Source organism: Pteropus medius, unplaced genomic scaffold (genome assembly GCF_902729225.1).
Source record: "Pteropus medius unplaced genomic scaffold, Ma_sr-lr_union100, whole genome shotgun sequence".
Taxonomy (NCBI): Eukaryota; Metazoa; Chordata; class Mammalia; order Chiroptera; family Pteropodidae; genus Pteropus; species Pteropus medius.
The window spans coordinates 3345686-3358765 of NW_024348533.1; the positions used below are offsets into that span (position 1 = coordinate 3345686).

The window sequence follows — 13080 nt, forward strand, 5'->3', positions numbered from 1 at the left end:
GAAAAAAAAAGACAGAAACATAAACCATCCAGTTTTTCCTGGGTGTTACGTATAGCTCAGTATGACAGTAACTAAATACAAAAACATTGGAGTCAGGCTGCCTGAATTCAAAATCAGCTCTACTACTTCGGAGATGTGTGAATTCGATTATCTGTAAATTGAAGAGAACATTCCCATACCTATTAGTGAGGATTAAACACATGCGTATGAGTAAAAGGCTTGAAACACTGTCACCGTACGAAGGGGAAACGCACCAATTCTGCTGGAGGGGAAAGCGGTATATGATAAGTATTTCCAAGGAAAATCTTTTTCTGGCTAAACAGTGAATGCCAGGACCGCTCCCCGACAAAAGAGAAGCCCGGAGGGAGGGGCGTAAGGCGGCAGCGGCGGACCGGCCCAGTTGTCCTCACGAACGGGAGGAGGCAGGACGAAGCCTCTTCCGAGGATTCCACGTGAGGCAGAAGCCTTCGAACGGCGGGCGAGGAACAGAGCCCTTCGGTGGAGAGCGAGAAGTGCTAAAGGGGACACCCAAGATAATGAAGGCCGAACGCCACCCGCCGCCCCCCGGGGATGAAGGAGTTCAGAACCCGAGGGCGGAAACCCACCCAGCGTTAGAAGGCGCCCACCGGCGTCACGAGGGGCCCATCCCCAACGTCTCGAAGGGCCCACCCAGGCTTTGGGAGGTGCCAACCCGGTGTCTCGAGGGGCCATCCCCGGCACTTGAGGTACCATCTCGGGCGTCCCGAAGGGCCCACCCTGGCGTCGAGAGGCGCCCACTGCGGTGTCACGAAAGGCTCGCCTCAGCGTCGAAAGGGCCCTACCCCCGCGTCAGAGGCTCCCCTGCGGGTGAGGAGCGGGCCGCGGCCCCCGTGAGGGAGAGACAGAGGCAGGTAGAGGGCGGGCTGGAGGTGTGCGGAGACGGCAGGTACTCACCCACCGGCCGGCGCCGCTCCGCCGAGCCCCTCCTCCAGGGCGCTGGGGGTCGCGAGCGTTCGCGGCACGTCAGGAGGTGGGGGGGCGGCGCGCGCGCAAAGCTGGCCGCCGCCGCGAGGAGCCGCGCTCTCCGGGCGTGCGCAGGCGCGGGCGTCAGGGGACGAAACCAACGCGCACCGCGGGGGAAAGCCGCCGCGAGGACGTACCAACCGCGCGAGGCGGGGGGTGCCATCCGATCACCAGCAGCAGACGTGGTCCTCTCCCGATGTTCTCGCAGCGTGCTCGTTCGCTGTATCATTTGCTACCACTTTGAGAGAAACTAAAGAGAAGCACAGGGCTACCAAAACACTACAGTAAACCCTTAAAGTCTCTACCACATCAAGCCTCTGGCGCTTTGTTATCATGTATCTACAGTTAATACTGAAATTATCTGTTAGTTTGACCACTTGAAAATTATCTTGGTAAATATTAAAGTCTGATCATTTCAGGGGAGGGAAGGAATCGAAGAAATGGAAACTCTTAGAGATGTCAGGTGGAAAAGTAAAATCAGAACAGCCACTTTGGTGCTATTTAAAATATGCATTTTATGACCCAGCAATTTCATGTCTAGAAAAATACAGAAAGAAACTGCTACAGGTGTGTACAAGTAGACATGTTCATGTTCAATCCTTCCTTGTAAAAAATGTAAACAATGGAATGTCCAATAAGACATGAATAAATATGTTCCTGCGATAAAATATTACAACAAATAAAACTAATGAGTCCTAAAAGTAGCAACATTTGATAGCTCGAGTTATTGAAATATCAACATGCCAACAAATGTGAAATGACAGATGTAAATTTGAAAATACATACAATGACAGTATATACTGATTATGGAAAATGTGTGTATAGAAAATGATCTAGATCGATAGATGAACACATACTGTGATAATGATATGAGGACAGGGGAAGGAGGGGTGGAACCCAAGATGGATGGGTAGAGGGGATAAATAGGACTTCAGATCTGTCATGATTTCTTTTAAAAAAAGAAACCTAAAAATAACAATGTTAAGAGTTGGGTAGTGGAACTATACATTATTTTTCAGTACTTTTTTGTAACGTTTAATTCTGGAATGCCCTTTCTCTGTCCCCCTAAGTCACTTACCTCCAACTGATCCTCCAAATTCCAGCTCAACCACTTCATCTGCCTTCTCTAAACCTGGTTCATTTCTCCTGCTTGCTTTCCTCAGCTTCTGGGACATTTGATCACCCCTGGTATAATGCAATTATTTGCTATATGCATCAATTTCTTATAAGATTGTGGGCTTTCTGAAGACATGATCCACATAACCTTACCAAGTAGCAAAGAGCCTGGCCAAAAGCAAACACTCAATACATGTTGATTGAACTGAATTATGAAGGAGAGAGATCAGAAAAGGTTTCAATGCAGGGCCAGAAAGGTCCTTTTGGAACATCTTACTTCAGGGAATGGTGATACAATTGTTACTGGCAGCCATATAGCAACTCTGAGGAGAGCCAAGTTATGTTAGGCAGTCTCTAAGGGGGCTCCCAATCACCCTGCCTCCTGGCAATCACACTCTTGTGTAATCCCCTCCCCACCCTGAGGGTGCTACACTTAATGACTCACTTTTTAAAAACATAATAAGGCAGAGTGATGGATGTCATTTCCAAAACTAGGTTATAAAAAGGCTGTGGCTCCTTCCTTGGCACTCTCACCCTCTGGATTTGATCATTTTGGGGAAATCGAAATGCCATGTCATAAGGCAATCATGTGGAGAGACCCACATGTAGGAAAGTATTCCCTCCATCCACTCACCCAGGTTAACAGCTTAACCACAACCTCATAAGATACCTTAAGTCAAAGGCACCTCCAGGCTAAGCCATGCCCAAATTCTTGACCCATAAAAATTGTTTAAGTTTTAAGCCACTAAATTTGAGATAATTTGTTACATAATAGAGAACTAATAGCTTAGAAAAGAAAAAAAAATAGGTTGAGGGCCCTTGATCATATACCTGGAGGCTGTTCCACTTCGGGCTTTCTGTGATGTGAGATAATAAATGTCCTTAATATTTACATCACTATGAGTTATATTTTCTGTTACTTGCAGTAGATGACATCCTAATTGATATAAATCTGAATGTCCATCAGTAAGGGACATCATATATTATACTATATATTACATAGTATAATATATTCATATAATAGAATAACATCAAACAAAAGAAGTGAACTAGATCTATGTATCATCATAAATAGATCTCAAAAAATAACTAAAAAGCAAGTTGCAGGATGATGCAAGTTCCATGAGAACAGGACTTTATGGTATGTATTTTTGTTTCTTTAGAACTGTACTTAATACATAGTATAGAAGAATGAATGATATACTCACCCTGATTCCATGTATGTGAGCACACACTCTTAAAGAATATCATGTTTTTAAGGTAACAGATACATGTAAAATATTTTCATAGGCCTGGGAGGATACATGGATACATTATAAGAAGAACATATAGGATACTTCTGAAAAGGCATCTAGAGGTCCAAAATTGGGATCAGACAAAGGGAACCTTAATACAGCTATGTTTTGATCTTATTTTTAGAACTACTGCTGTGTAATTAAAGATGAATAAACTATATATTTTAAAGCAATCACCTTTTAGTGATTGCTGCATCCAAGTTACCTAATGCTTCACTGCTGATCTCTTTATAAAGTTTCTCTTGCCATTTCTGAGTAGAACTTCTTGTCATTTTGAAAGTGGGTCATTTATTAATATTGGAAAAATGACTTATTTACAATTCCTCACATTCCATGTGGGGGCACTACAGTTAGTGTAACAATCTGGGCCCCTCTCCACCTCACTCATGCCTCTCAGAGTAGGACTTTGTCTGGTAGGATTCAGGGAAGGAAATGCACATGCTTCTCCCAGAACTTTCTTCTTTACTCTCTCCCTGATATGCCCACCTGCATGAAGCACACATTCTCTACTCTCTGCTAGAAGTTTTTCAGCACATCACACCACCCCTAACCTCTCCCATCTCCACCAAGAAAAGCCAAGACTGTTTAGATGTGCCTATAAAGAGGCAAGTCCATACAATTCAGGGTTGAAGTATAAACAAGCTCACTTGGCTAACACCAATCTCTCAATTGGTTCTAATCCTGGGCAAGGAACGGGAGTGTTATTTATTCACCTCCTCAAACCACAATAATTAAGAAGCTGGTATTTCTTCACTTTTTAAAAAAATGTAAGGCTATTTATGTCTACATGTAAAACTGTAATAAGAGAACAATACAACAGCATATGTGCGCAGTATCCAAGAAAATACTAGATGTGTTTCAGGTATATGTGCACAGTACTTTTGGTAGTCATGCTGTAATCTTTTTTTTTTTTTTTTTTTAGTCTTAGCATTTATTGTAGGTTTTGGGTACTTTTTAATCTATATTTATAAGAAATACACACCATTAGGTAGTGTCCTTGATTCCATTCTGAAACAAAATTTCCCTTCTCTTTGTAAAGCTTCCAAATCAGTTTAATTGAAGAATAGCTTGAGATTGCAGGCAAACTTCTTTAAAATTGTTATAATTAACAAATACTCATCTACGTAAATCAACATTTTTTTAGATATTGTGAATCAATATAAAAGAGGCGCTTTCAATAAATTAGATTATTCATTAGTGATTTAAAATAGTGAAATAATCTAAACATCCATTCACAGAAGAATGAGACATCCAAATAATGGAGTATTACTCAGAAGTAATATGCAACAGCAAAACAAACAAAAAATGCATACACACACACACACACACACACACACACACAGAAGACAACTTAGAAACTATGAGCTGGTTATTTATTGAGAGTGGTTACCTATTGGGCGTGAGACTCAAAATGGAAAGATATGATGGGAGTAGCCACTGGAATGGAATAGAAATGTGGGAAGGGGAGATATTCTATGTTTTAACCTTTTTGCACAGTTCTAGTTTCGGAACCAAGTTAATGTTTTGGATACTAAAAAATAAAAACACAAGGATGGGGGAAAATTCTAAATGGCATGCAAACAGAAACAAACCAAACTGTACTGCAGATTAATAACATAACCACACTGAAAAGAGTAGAAAAAACCAAATGCATACAAATGCATACATATACACACATTTCAACACAAACGTATGTATGTGTGTATGTAAGTATCCTAGATCTATGTACTGAGAGAGCCTAGAAGAAATGACACACTAATAGCAATGGGAACACCCACCCACCTCCTATCTTGGTGCTTAAAAAACAATCTCTACTACACAGAACTAGAGCTCCTCAGAAAAATGGCCTACTCCAGAGAAAGTACAGATGAGCCTAAATCTTCTGACTGTGCAAGAAAGTAAAGAAGTGCTCAAAGAAGGATGAGGACATTGTCATACATATATAGCCTTTTCCCCATTTAGAAAAAAAATGCAGCTGGAATGCTGTTTTCTAGGATTTGACATTTTCAGCAATCCACTAAAAACAGTGCTGTAAATAGAATGATGTCATTTGTTTCCAAAGCCTATTGATATACTATAGCAATGCAAAAATAATAATAAAAGTGAGATATTTCATGGCAAACTTTGGGGGTAAGGTTAGAACTGTAATCTGTGAGTCATCTCAGGGTAAATGCTGCAGCCGCAAGCACTGCCAGCAAGTAGTCTCAGGGCAAACAGGAAAAGGGATAGGAGCCAACTTGAAGGGATTTCTAGTGTCAAATATGGGACAATATGAACATCAAAACAATAGCAATAGCCATGGATTATAACTCATAAACAAAATAATTCTTGACTCTATAAGGATAAATAAATAAAGGAGAAGGGATAACTCTTCCATTAGGTAGAACATCCATGAATAAATGTGAAAGGAATAATGAAATTAGAAAAATACCATTGGGCGACCACCAGAGTAATCATTAAGGCAAGTGTCATCAATAAATGCTAAAACTAGTGACAGCGAAGTTGATGACTAACAGCTTTATATACTCTCAAAGAATTTCCTCACAAGATACTTATTAGTGAAAAGGAAAAACAGTAACTTTACAGTAGAGAAAACTGGCGAGCACCCCCTTAAGTAATCCAGCATACTGTCACTAGCAATGAGACATATCAACATCATGCACAACCTGTTATGATGCCTGTGGTATTGCTGCCAAAACTGTATAAACTTGAATCTAATCATGGAGAAACAGAGATAAGCCCAAGCTGAGGGACATTCTACAAAATAACTGGTCTGTATTCTTTAAATGTATCAGTGGCATAAAAGACAAAAGCTGAGGAATTCTTCCAGACTAAAGGAAACTAAAAGAGATATGACAACTGAATGGAACATATGATCTAAAATTTTATTTTGTTATAAAGGAAATTATTGGGACAGTTAGTGATATTTGAATAAGATCTATAGATTAGATAATACTATTGTGTCAATATAATCTTTTACTTTGATAACTATACTGTAATTATGTATGAAAATGTCCTTGTTTTTAAGATATACACACTGAAGTATTTAAAGAGGCAGAGTGACATTGTATCTGCAATTTGATCTCCAGTTGTTCAAAAAAATATCTATAAAGCAAATGTAGAGAGAATAATATAACTAAAGCAGTAAACTGTTAACATCTGGGAAATCTGAATGAAAGGTGTATGGGAATTCTTTGTACTAGTCTGTCAAGTTTTCTGTAAGCCTGAAATTGTACCAAAATAAAAAGTTAAAAGGATATGAGTAAACTATATCATGATTCCAGTACAAAGACTTCAATTGCCACTTTTAATGTCCAATTTCAAAATTTTGTCTTTATCTGGACTGCCTCATTGTCTTAATTAATTGATTTTATAAATAACTTAACATTTTGAACTTATAACTATATATTAATAAATGAGCACTTTTATCTCTTTCCAAAATTAGGAATCTGTATAGGATCATGTTTGAAAGAAAGAGTTCTACTCTCAAGCAAAGTAAATACTGATCTAGTTCAACTTTTCCAATTCACAGTTTGAGAAATTGAATCACAGGGAGGAAATGTGACTAGTGACTTGCCCGAAGTTACACAGTTATAAACAAAGTTGAGACTCAAACACAAGGAGTTAACCCACAAAAAAATGTTAACAATAAATAAGCACTAGAAAAAATGTGCAGCATCACTAATAATTAAATACAAAATAAAAGTCCCATAGTACATTTATTAAATTAGCAAAAACAAATAAAACATACAAAACTCAATGCTAACAGGATTCTAAGAAAATAAGTATATTTCCACATTAGGAATGCACTAGAAACAACTATAATCTTTCCGGAGAAAAATTTGGCAATAGCTGTCAGGAATCATAAAATATATCATACTCTCAATCTGAGTAATACCACATTGGGGAATATATCTCAAAGAGATGATTCAAAAGAGAAAAGAACAGATTTGAACAAAGATGATTATAGCCAAACAGTATGTTACAGCTAAAAACTAGAAAGTCCAAATGCTCACCCTTGAGAGAAAGGCTAACTTGAAATAAGCCACGGTAGAGCAATACAATAATAGGTTATTACACTATCACAGGGAATTTCAGCTAGAGGACCTTATAGAAATGTGGCAAGAACCCTATCGAGTAAAGATAAGCTAAAGATAATAGAATCCCAAGAGATCCTTATACAATACAACAGCTAATAGACAATTTGTATATAGGTGCGAAAGAAAGAATGAATGTGTAATTAGTAGATGATTTGGACTTGGAATCTTCTTTTAGAATATGACTTTCATTATTTAATGAAATCCATGAACAAGAGAAAAGGGAGGGGTGACTACAGCCGGAAGCCAATGACTACAACCCCTCAATCCTGACACAACAATGTGACAGTTTGTCTTGTTTTTTAAAAACAACTTCATTGAAATGTACCATAAAATGCCCCTATTCAGTGGATCGATTTAGAGTACAACAGAGTGAAGAGTTCCACTGACCTGCAACACACCTCCAATAAAAGCAGTGAAAATTATTTAAAAACAACCATTTCAAGCCACTAGGGCAAACAGTACACGAAGAAATACAAACCTAAAAAAAAAAACCTACAAAAATTCAGTAAGAAAAGTGAGAATCTGGCATTTGAGCCAAGATCGTTCCTTCTCTTCTCCCTCTCAGCTCAGTGAGATAGAGATCACTCCCTCTCCAGAATGCTGCAAGCCAAGAACACAGGGTTCCCTTCTCAGCTCCCAGTCGAAAGGCTTTCTTCCAAAAGGAGCAGAACATCAGCATTTCTCATTCTGTCCCCAGCTACCTGTTGCTAAGGCTAAGTCCCAGATCAACACGGTGGAGAAACTGGGGCTCTCTTCTTCCTCCCAACCCCTGCTAATGGAGTGGAGGCTCTAACTTGGATATGGCATGCTGAGAATACTAGGCCCTGATCACCCGTGCCCCAGCTTGAGAGAGACAGTAATCCCACATTGGGATAAACAAGTCAAGAGGTCCTCAGGCTGCCGTTCTCCCACAACACCAGGTCCTCATATCCTAGAGAGGAAATGTCACTCAGAAAATCTTGTCATTGTTCCCATCTTGAGCTGCTCCAGAGTTTGGCTTAGAGATTTTGCAAGAGGTGGGAAGGTGGCAGGGGAAGCAGGCACAGGTTGGAGGAGGGGACGTAGCTCCTAATCTCTTCCCAAAGTCAAGCCCAAGGGTGCTCACAAGAACAGCAGTGGTTGTTTTGAGAAGAATCCAGATATAGGATAAACTGTACGTCAGCTAGTGTGCAGGAAAAAGCCAGAAAATAAGACAGCTGGAAGGAGCCCAGCTCTCTGGAGTCAGAACAAATATCAAACACTGGCCTATTCTTTCAAAGGAGCCAGAATATCACTGAATTACTTTGTAGAGCAATTTATGCCCCAGGGCATTGTTGAAAATAATAGAGCAGTCAGCTGGCAACTAAAGAAGTTTAACAGCTGGGTACCATCAGGAAAAGAGAAGAAGAGAGTCCTATGAAAATCACTGTCATGTCAGGGTGACTAGAATATCCAAAGCTGCACTTCCCTAAGGAGCAACATCAGAGGCTTACCACTGATAGGGGGCAGGGAGTGGAAAGTAAACTTCACTAAAATAATCCAACCTATCACTAAACAAATAAACAAACAAAAAACAATAAGTCCTAAAGAGCTGGGGAGACCAGTTGTCAGAATTGCTGTATTAGTCAGGGTTCTCCAGAGAAATTGAACCAATATGATATAGATAGGTTGGTAGGTAAACAGATTGATTGTTACAGTTAGATAGACAGACAGATGGACTTATTATAATGAATTGGTTTACACAAGATTTGAAGGGTGAGTCAGCAGGCTAGAGACTCAGGAGAGCTGATCTTTTACTTCCACTTCAAGCCCAAAGGCATCAGAACCAGGAGAGCTAATAGTATGATTCTCATCCAAAGGCCAACATGCTTGAGATCCTGAAAGAGCCAATGTTTTGGTTTGGGTATGAAGGCAGGAAAAAAGCCAAGGTCCCAGTTCAAATGCAGTCAGATAGGAAGCCATCTCTCTTACTTAGGAAAGCTCAGCTTTTTTGTCTGACTCAGGCCTTCAACTGATGAAGGTCAAAGAACATTAGGGAGAGTGATCTACTTTATTCAGTCTACCAATATAAATGTTAATCGTAAATAAAAACATCCTCACACAAACACCCAGAATAATGTTTGACCAAATATATGGACATCCAATGGCCCAGTTAAGTTGACATATAAAATTAACTATAACAGTGGCTATTATAAATTATCTTAAATAGCCAGTTTCCAACAAAAAATTTGCAAGACATGCAAAGAAACAGGAAAGTATGATCTATACAATGGTAAAAATTAGGCATAAACAGAAATTTTGAAAGCAATCAGAAATCAAATATATCCAAAAAAGACTTTAAAGTAGCCATTATATACATATTCACAGAACAACAGAAAAACACAATAATTAAAGTGTAAAGGAGGGTATGATGACATTCCTATCAATAGAGAAAATCACTAAAGAAATAAAAATTATTTTAAAAGAACCAACAGGAAAATCTGGAATTGAAAAATATACTATCTAAAAATCTTAAAAATTCACTAGAGGGGCATAACAGTAATTATAAACTGTGAGAAGAAAGACTAAACGAACTTAAAGATAGATCAACAGAAATTATGCAAACTGAAAAACAGAGGAAAAAATAATGAAAAATAAACAGAACATCAAAGAAATGTGAGATACCATTAAGCACATCAACAAACATAGAGTACCAAAAGAGGAGAAAAGTGTGAGAAAGGAAAGGAAGATATTAATGGCTGAAAACTTCCCAAATTTATTGAAAAATAATAACCTATACATCTAGGAAACACAACAAATTCCAAGTAGGATAAACTCAAAAATGTCCACAGACATTTCATAGTAAAAAGGCTAAAAGTCAAAGACGAGGAGAAAATCCTAAAAGCAGCAAGAGAAAATGATACTTTACATACAAAGGAACCCCCCCAATAAGATTCACAGCAGAAACAATGGAGGCCAGAAGGCACTAAGATATTCATAGTGCACAAAATCCAAATTATCCAGCAAAGCTATCTTTCAGAAAGGAAAAGAAATAGAGACTTTCCGAGATTTAAAAAAAAAACTGAGAGAACTGTTGCTAGTGGACTCACCTTATAGGAAATATTAAAGGAAGTTGTTCAGAATGAAAGCAAGTGACTCCTGATAGTAATGTGAAACTACATGAAAAAAGAAAAAATTGGTAAAGGCAATTATGTAATTATTTGACAGTATAAACATATTTTTCTTCTTTCTTTTCTTAAATGATATAAAAACATTGCATAATATAATATGTACATATTGTTTTAAGTTTACACCTACAGCACCTGGTCTTCCTAGGTGGTCTCCCATCCAAGTACTAACCAGGCTCGACCCTGCTTAGCTTCCAAGATCAGACAGGATGGGGCTTGTTCAGGGTGACATGGCCATAGACATATGTATTATTGGTACTATAACATATAGAAATGTAATATATGTTATAGATTTGCTAATAACAGCACAAAAGAAATAGGTGAAAGCAAAGCTCTGTTGGGCTAAGGAAATGACTAGAGATGGTAACGATAATAACAACGTGTTTTCGGATTTACAACATTGATAGATGTAACATGTGCAACAATAATATCACCAAAAAAAAAAGAGAAAAAGGAAAAGAGCTATATAGGAATAACATTTCTATATCATTGAAATAGGCTAGTATCAGAAACCAAAGCTGATTCTGATTAGTTAAGATGTATATGATAAATCCTAGAGCAACCATTGGAAAAATCAATAAAGAAATTCAAATGCTACTACAGAAAATCTTCACTTAATAAGCAAAACAAAAGTCATTAAAGGAGGAATAGAGGAACAAAAAATACATGACACACAGAAAACAAAAAGTAAAATGACAGATATATCAGTAATAATATGTGAATGGGCTAAACAATACAATCAAAAGTAAGATTGTCAGACTGGATAAAAAACATGATCTAATTGTATGCTAACTCTAGGAAACATACTTTATATTCAAATACACAAATAAACTAGAAGTAAAGGATGTTAAAAGATATGTGATGCAGATGGTGACCATAAGAAAATTGGAATGGCAATAATGGTATACAAAATAGACTTTAAAGACAAAGAGGGATATTTCATAGTAAAAAAAAGTCAATATAACAGTTACAAACATGTAGGCATCTAATAACAGACCACCAAAATACATGAAGCAAAAACAGAGAAATGAAAAGAGAAATAGACAACTCAACAATAAAATTTGAGAGACTCCAATACGCCACTTTCAATAATGGATAACTACACAGATGATTGAGGAAAAGAAGACTTCAACAACACTGCAAAGCAACTAGACCTAACAGACAACTATAAACACTCCACCCAACAACAGGATATACATTCTTCTCAAGGGAACGTGGAACATTCTCCAGGGTAGATCTTATGCTAAGTCATACAAACAAACAAACAAACAAACAAAAAAAAAAAACCTTCAAAAATTTAAAAGGACAGAAATAATTCAAAGTATGTTCTCCACCAAAATGGAAAGAAATTAGAACTCCATAGAGAAAAAAATTGGGGGAACTCACAAATACATAGTAATTAAACAATGCACTCCCAAACAATCAATGAGTCAAAAAAGAAACTGAAAGGGAAATCAGAAAATACTTTGAGATGAATGAAAATCAAGATGTAACATACAGAAACTTATGAAATGCAGCTAAAGCAGTACTAAGACAAAAACAGAGATGACTTATATTACTAGAATCAGAAATGAAAGAGGGGACTTTTTTATTGACTTTATAGAAATAAAAAGGACTATAAAAGAATACTATGATTAATCGTAGGCCAAAACTGATAAATTAGATTAAATGGGCAAATTCCTAGAAAGATACAAACTACAAAAACTGGCTCAAGAAGAAATGGACTATCTGAGTAATCTATAGTAAGTGAAGAGATTGAAGCAGTAATCTAAAAAATGTTCACATAGGAGAAGTCCAGGCCAAGATGTCTTCATCACAGAATTTTACCAAACATTTAAAGAAGAAATAATATCCATTTTTTAAAATTCTCCCAAAAATAGAAGAAGAGGGAATACCTTAACTCATTTTATAGGGCTAGTATTACCTTTATATCAAAAAGACATCATAAGAAAACTACAGACCAATATCTCTTATGAATATGGTTGTAACAATCCTCAACAAAATACTAACAAACCAAATCCAGCACCTTATAAAAAAATTCATACACCACAACCCACTGGGATTTATTACATTAATGCAAATTTAGTTTAATAATCTGGAAACCAATAAATATAATACACCATATCAGTAAAACTTGAAAAACCACATGATGATCTCAATAGACATAGAAAAAGCACTTGGCAATATCCAACACTTTTTCATGATTAAAAACTCAACAAATTTGGAATATAAAGAAATTAACATAATAAAGGGCATTAAAGAAAAACCCACAGCTAATATCATACTTAACAGTAAAAAACTGAATGCTTTCCCACGAAGATCTGTAACAAGACAATAATGTCCACTCCTGTTACCTCTATGCAACATTATATTGGAGGTTCTAGCCAGGGCAATTAGGCAAGAAAAAAAATAAAAGGCATT

At 37.5% G+C, this 13080-nt stretch overlaps 1 protein-coding gene and 1 pseudogene across 5 annotated transcripts in view; both read right to left on the reverse strand.

Annotated features, from left to right (window-relative positions):
- The window catches only part of UIMC1 (ubiquitin interaction motif containing 1), a 109426-nt gene that overhangs the window by 79530 nt on the left and 16816 nt on the right, over positions 1-13080 (reverse strand). For 2 of the 5 annotated variants that reach the window (XM_039880046.1, XM_039880040.1), the window contains exon 1: positions 934-1050. The exons of 2 other annotated variants lie outside the window; for them this stretch is intronic. The gene's annotated coding sequence lies outside the window, so the exon portion shown is untranslated. Of the gene's footprint in view, positions 1-933; positions 1074-13080 lie in introns of those variants that run through there. One more of the 5 variants, XM_039880043.1, reaches the window with a different exon arrangement.
- Positions 10783-10901, reverse strand: LOC120616722 (uncharacterized; annotated as a pseudogene).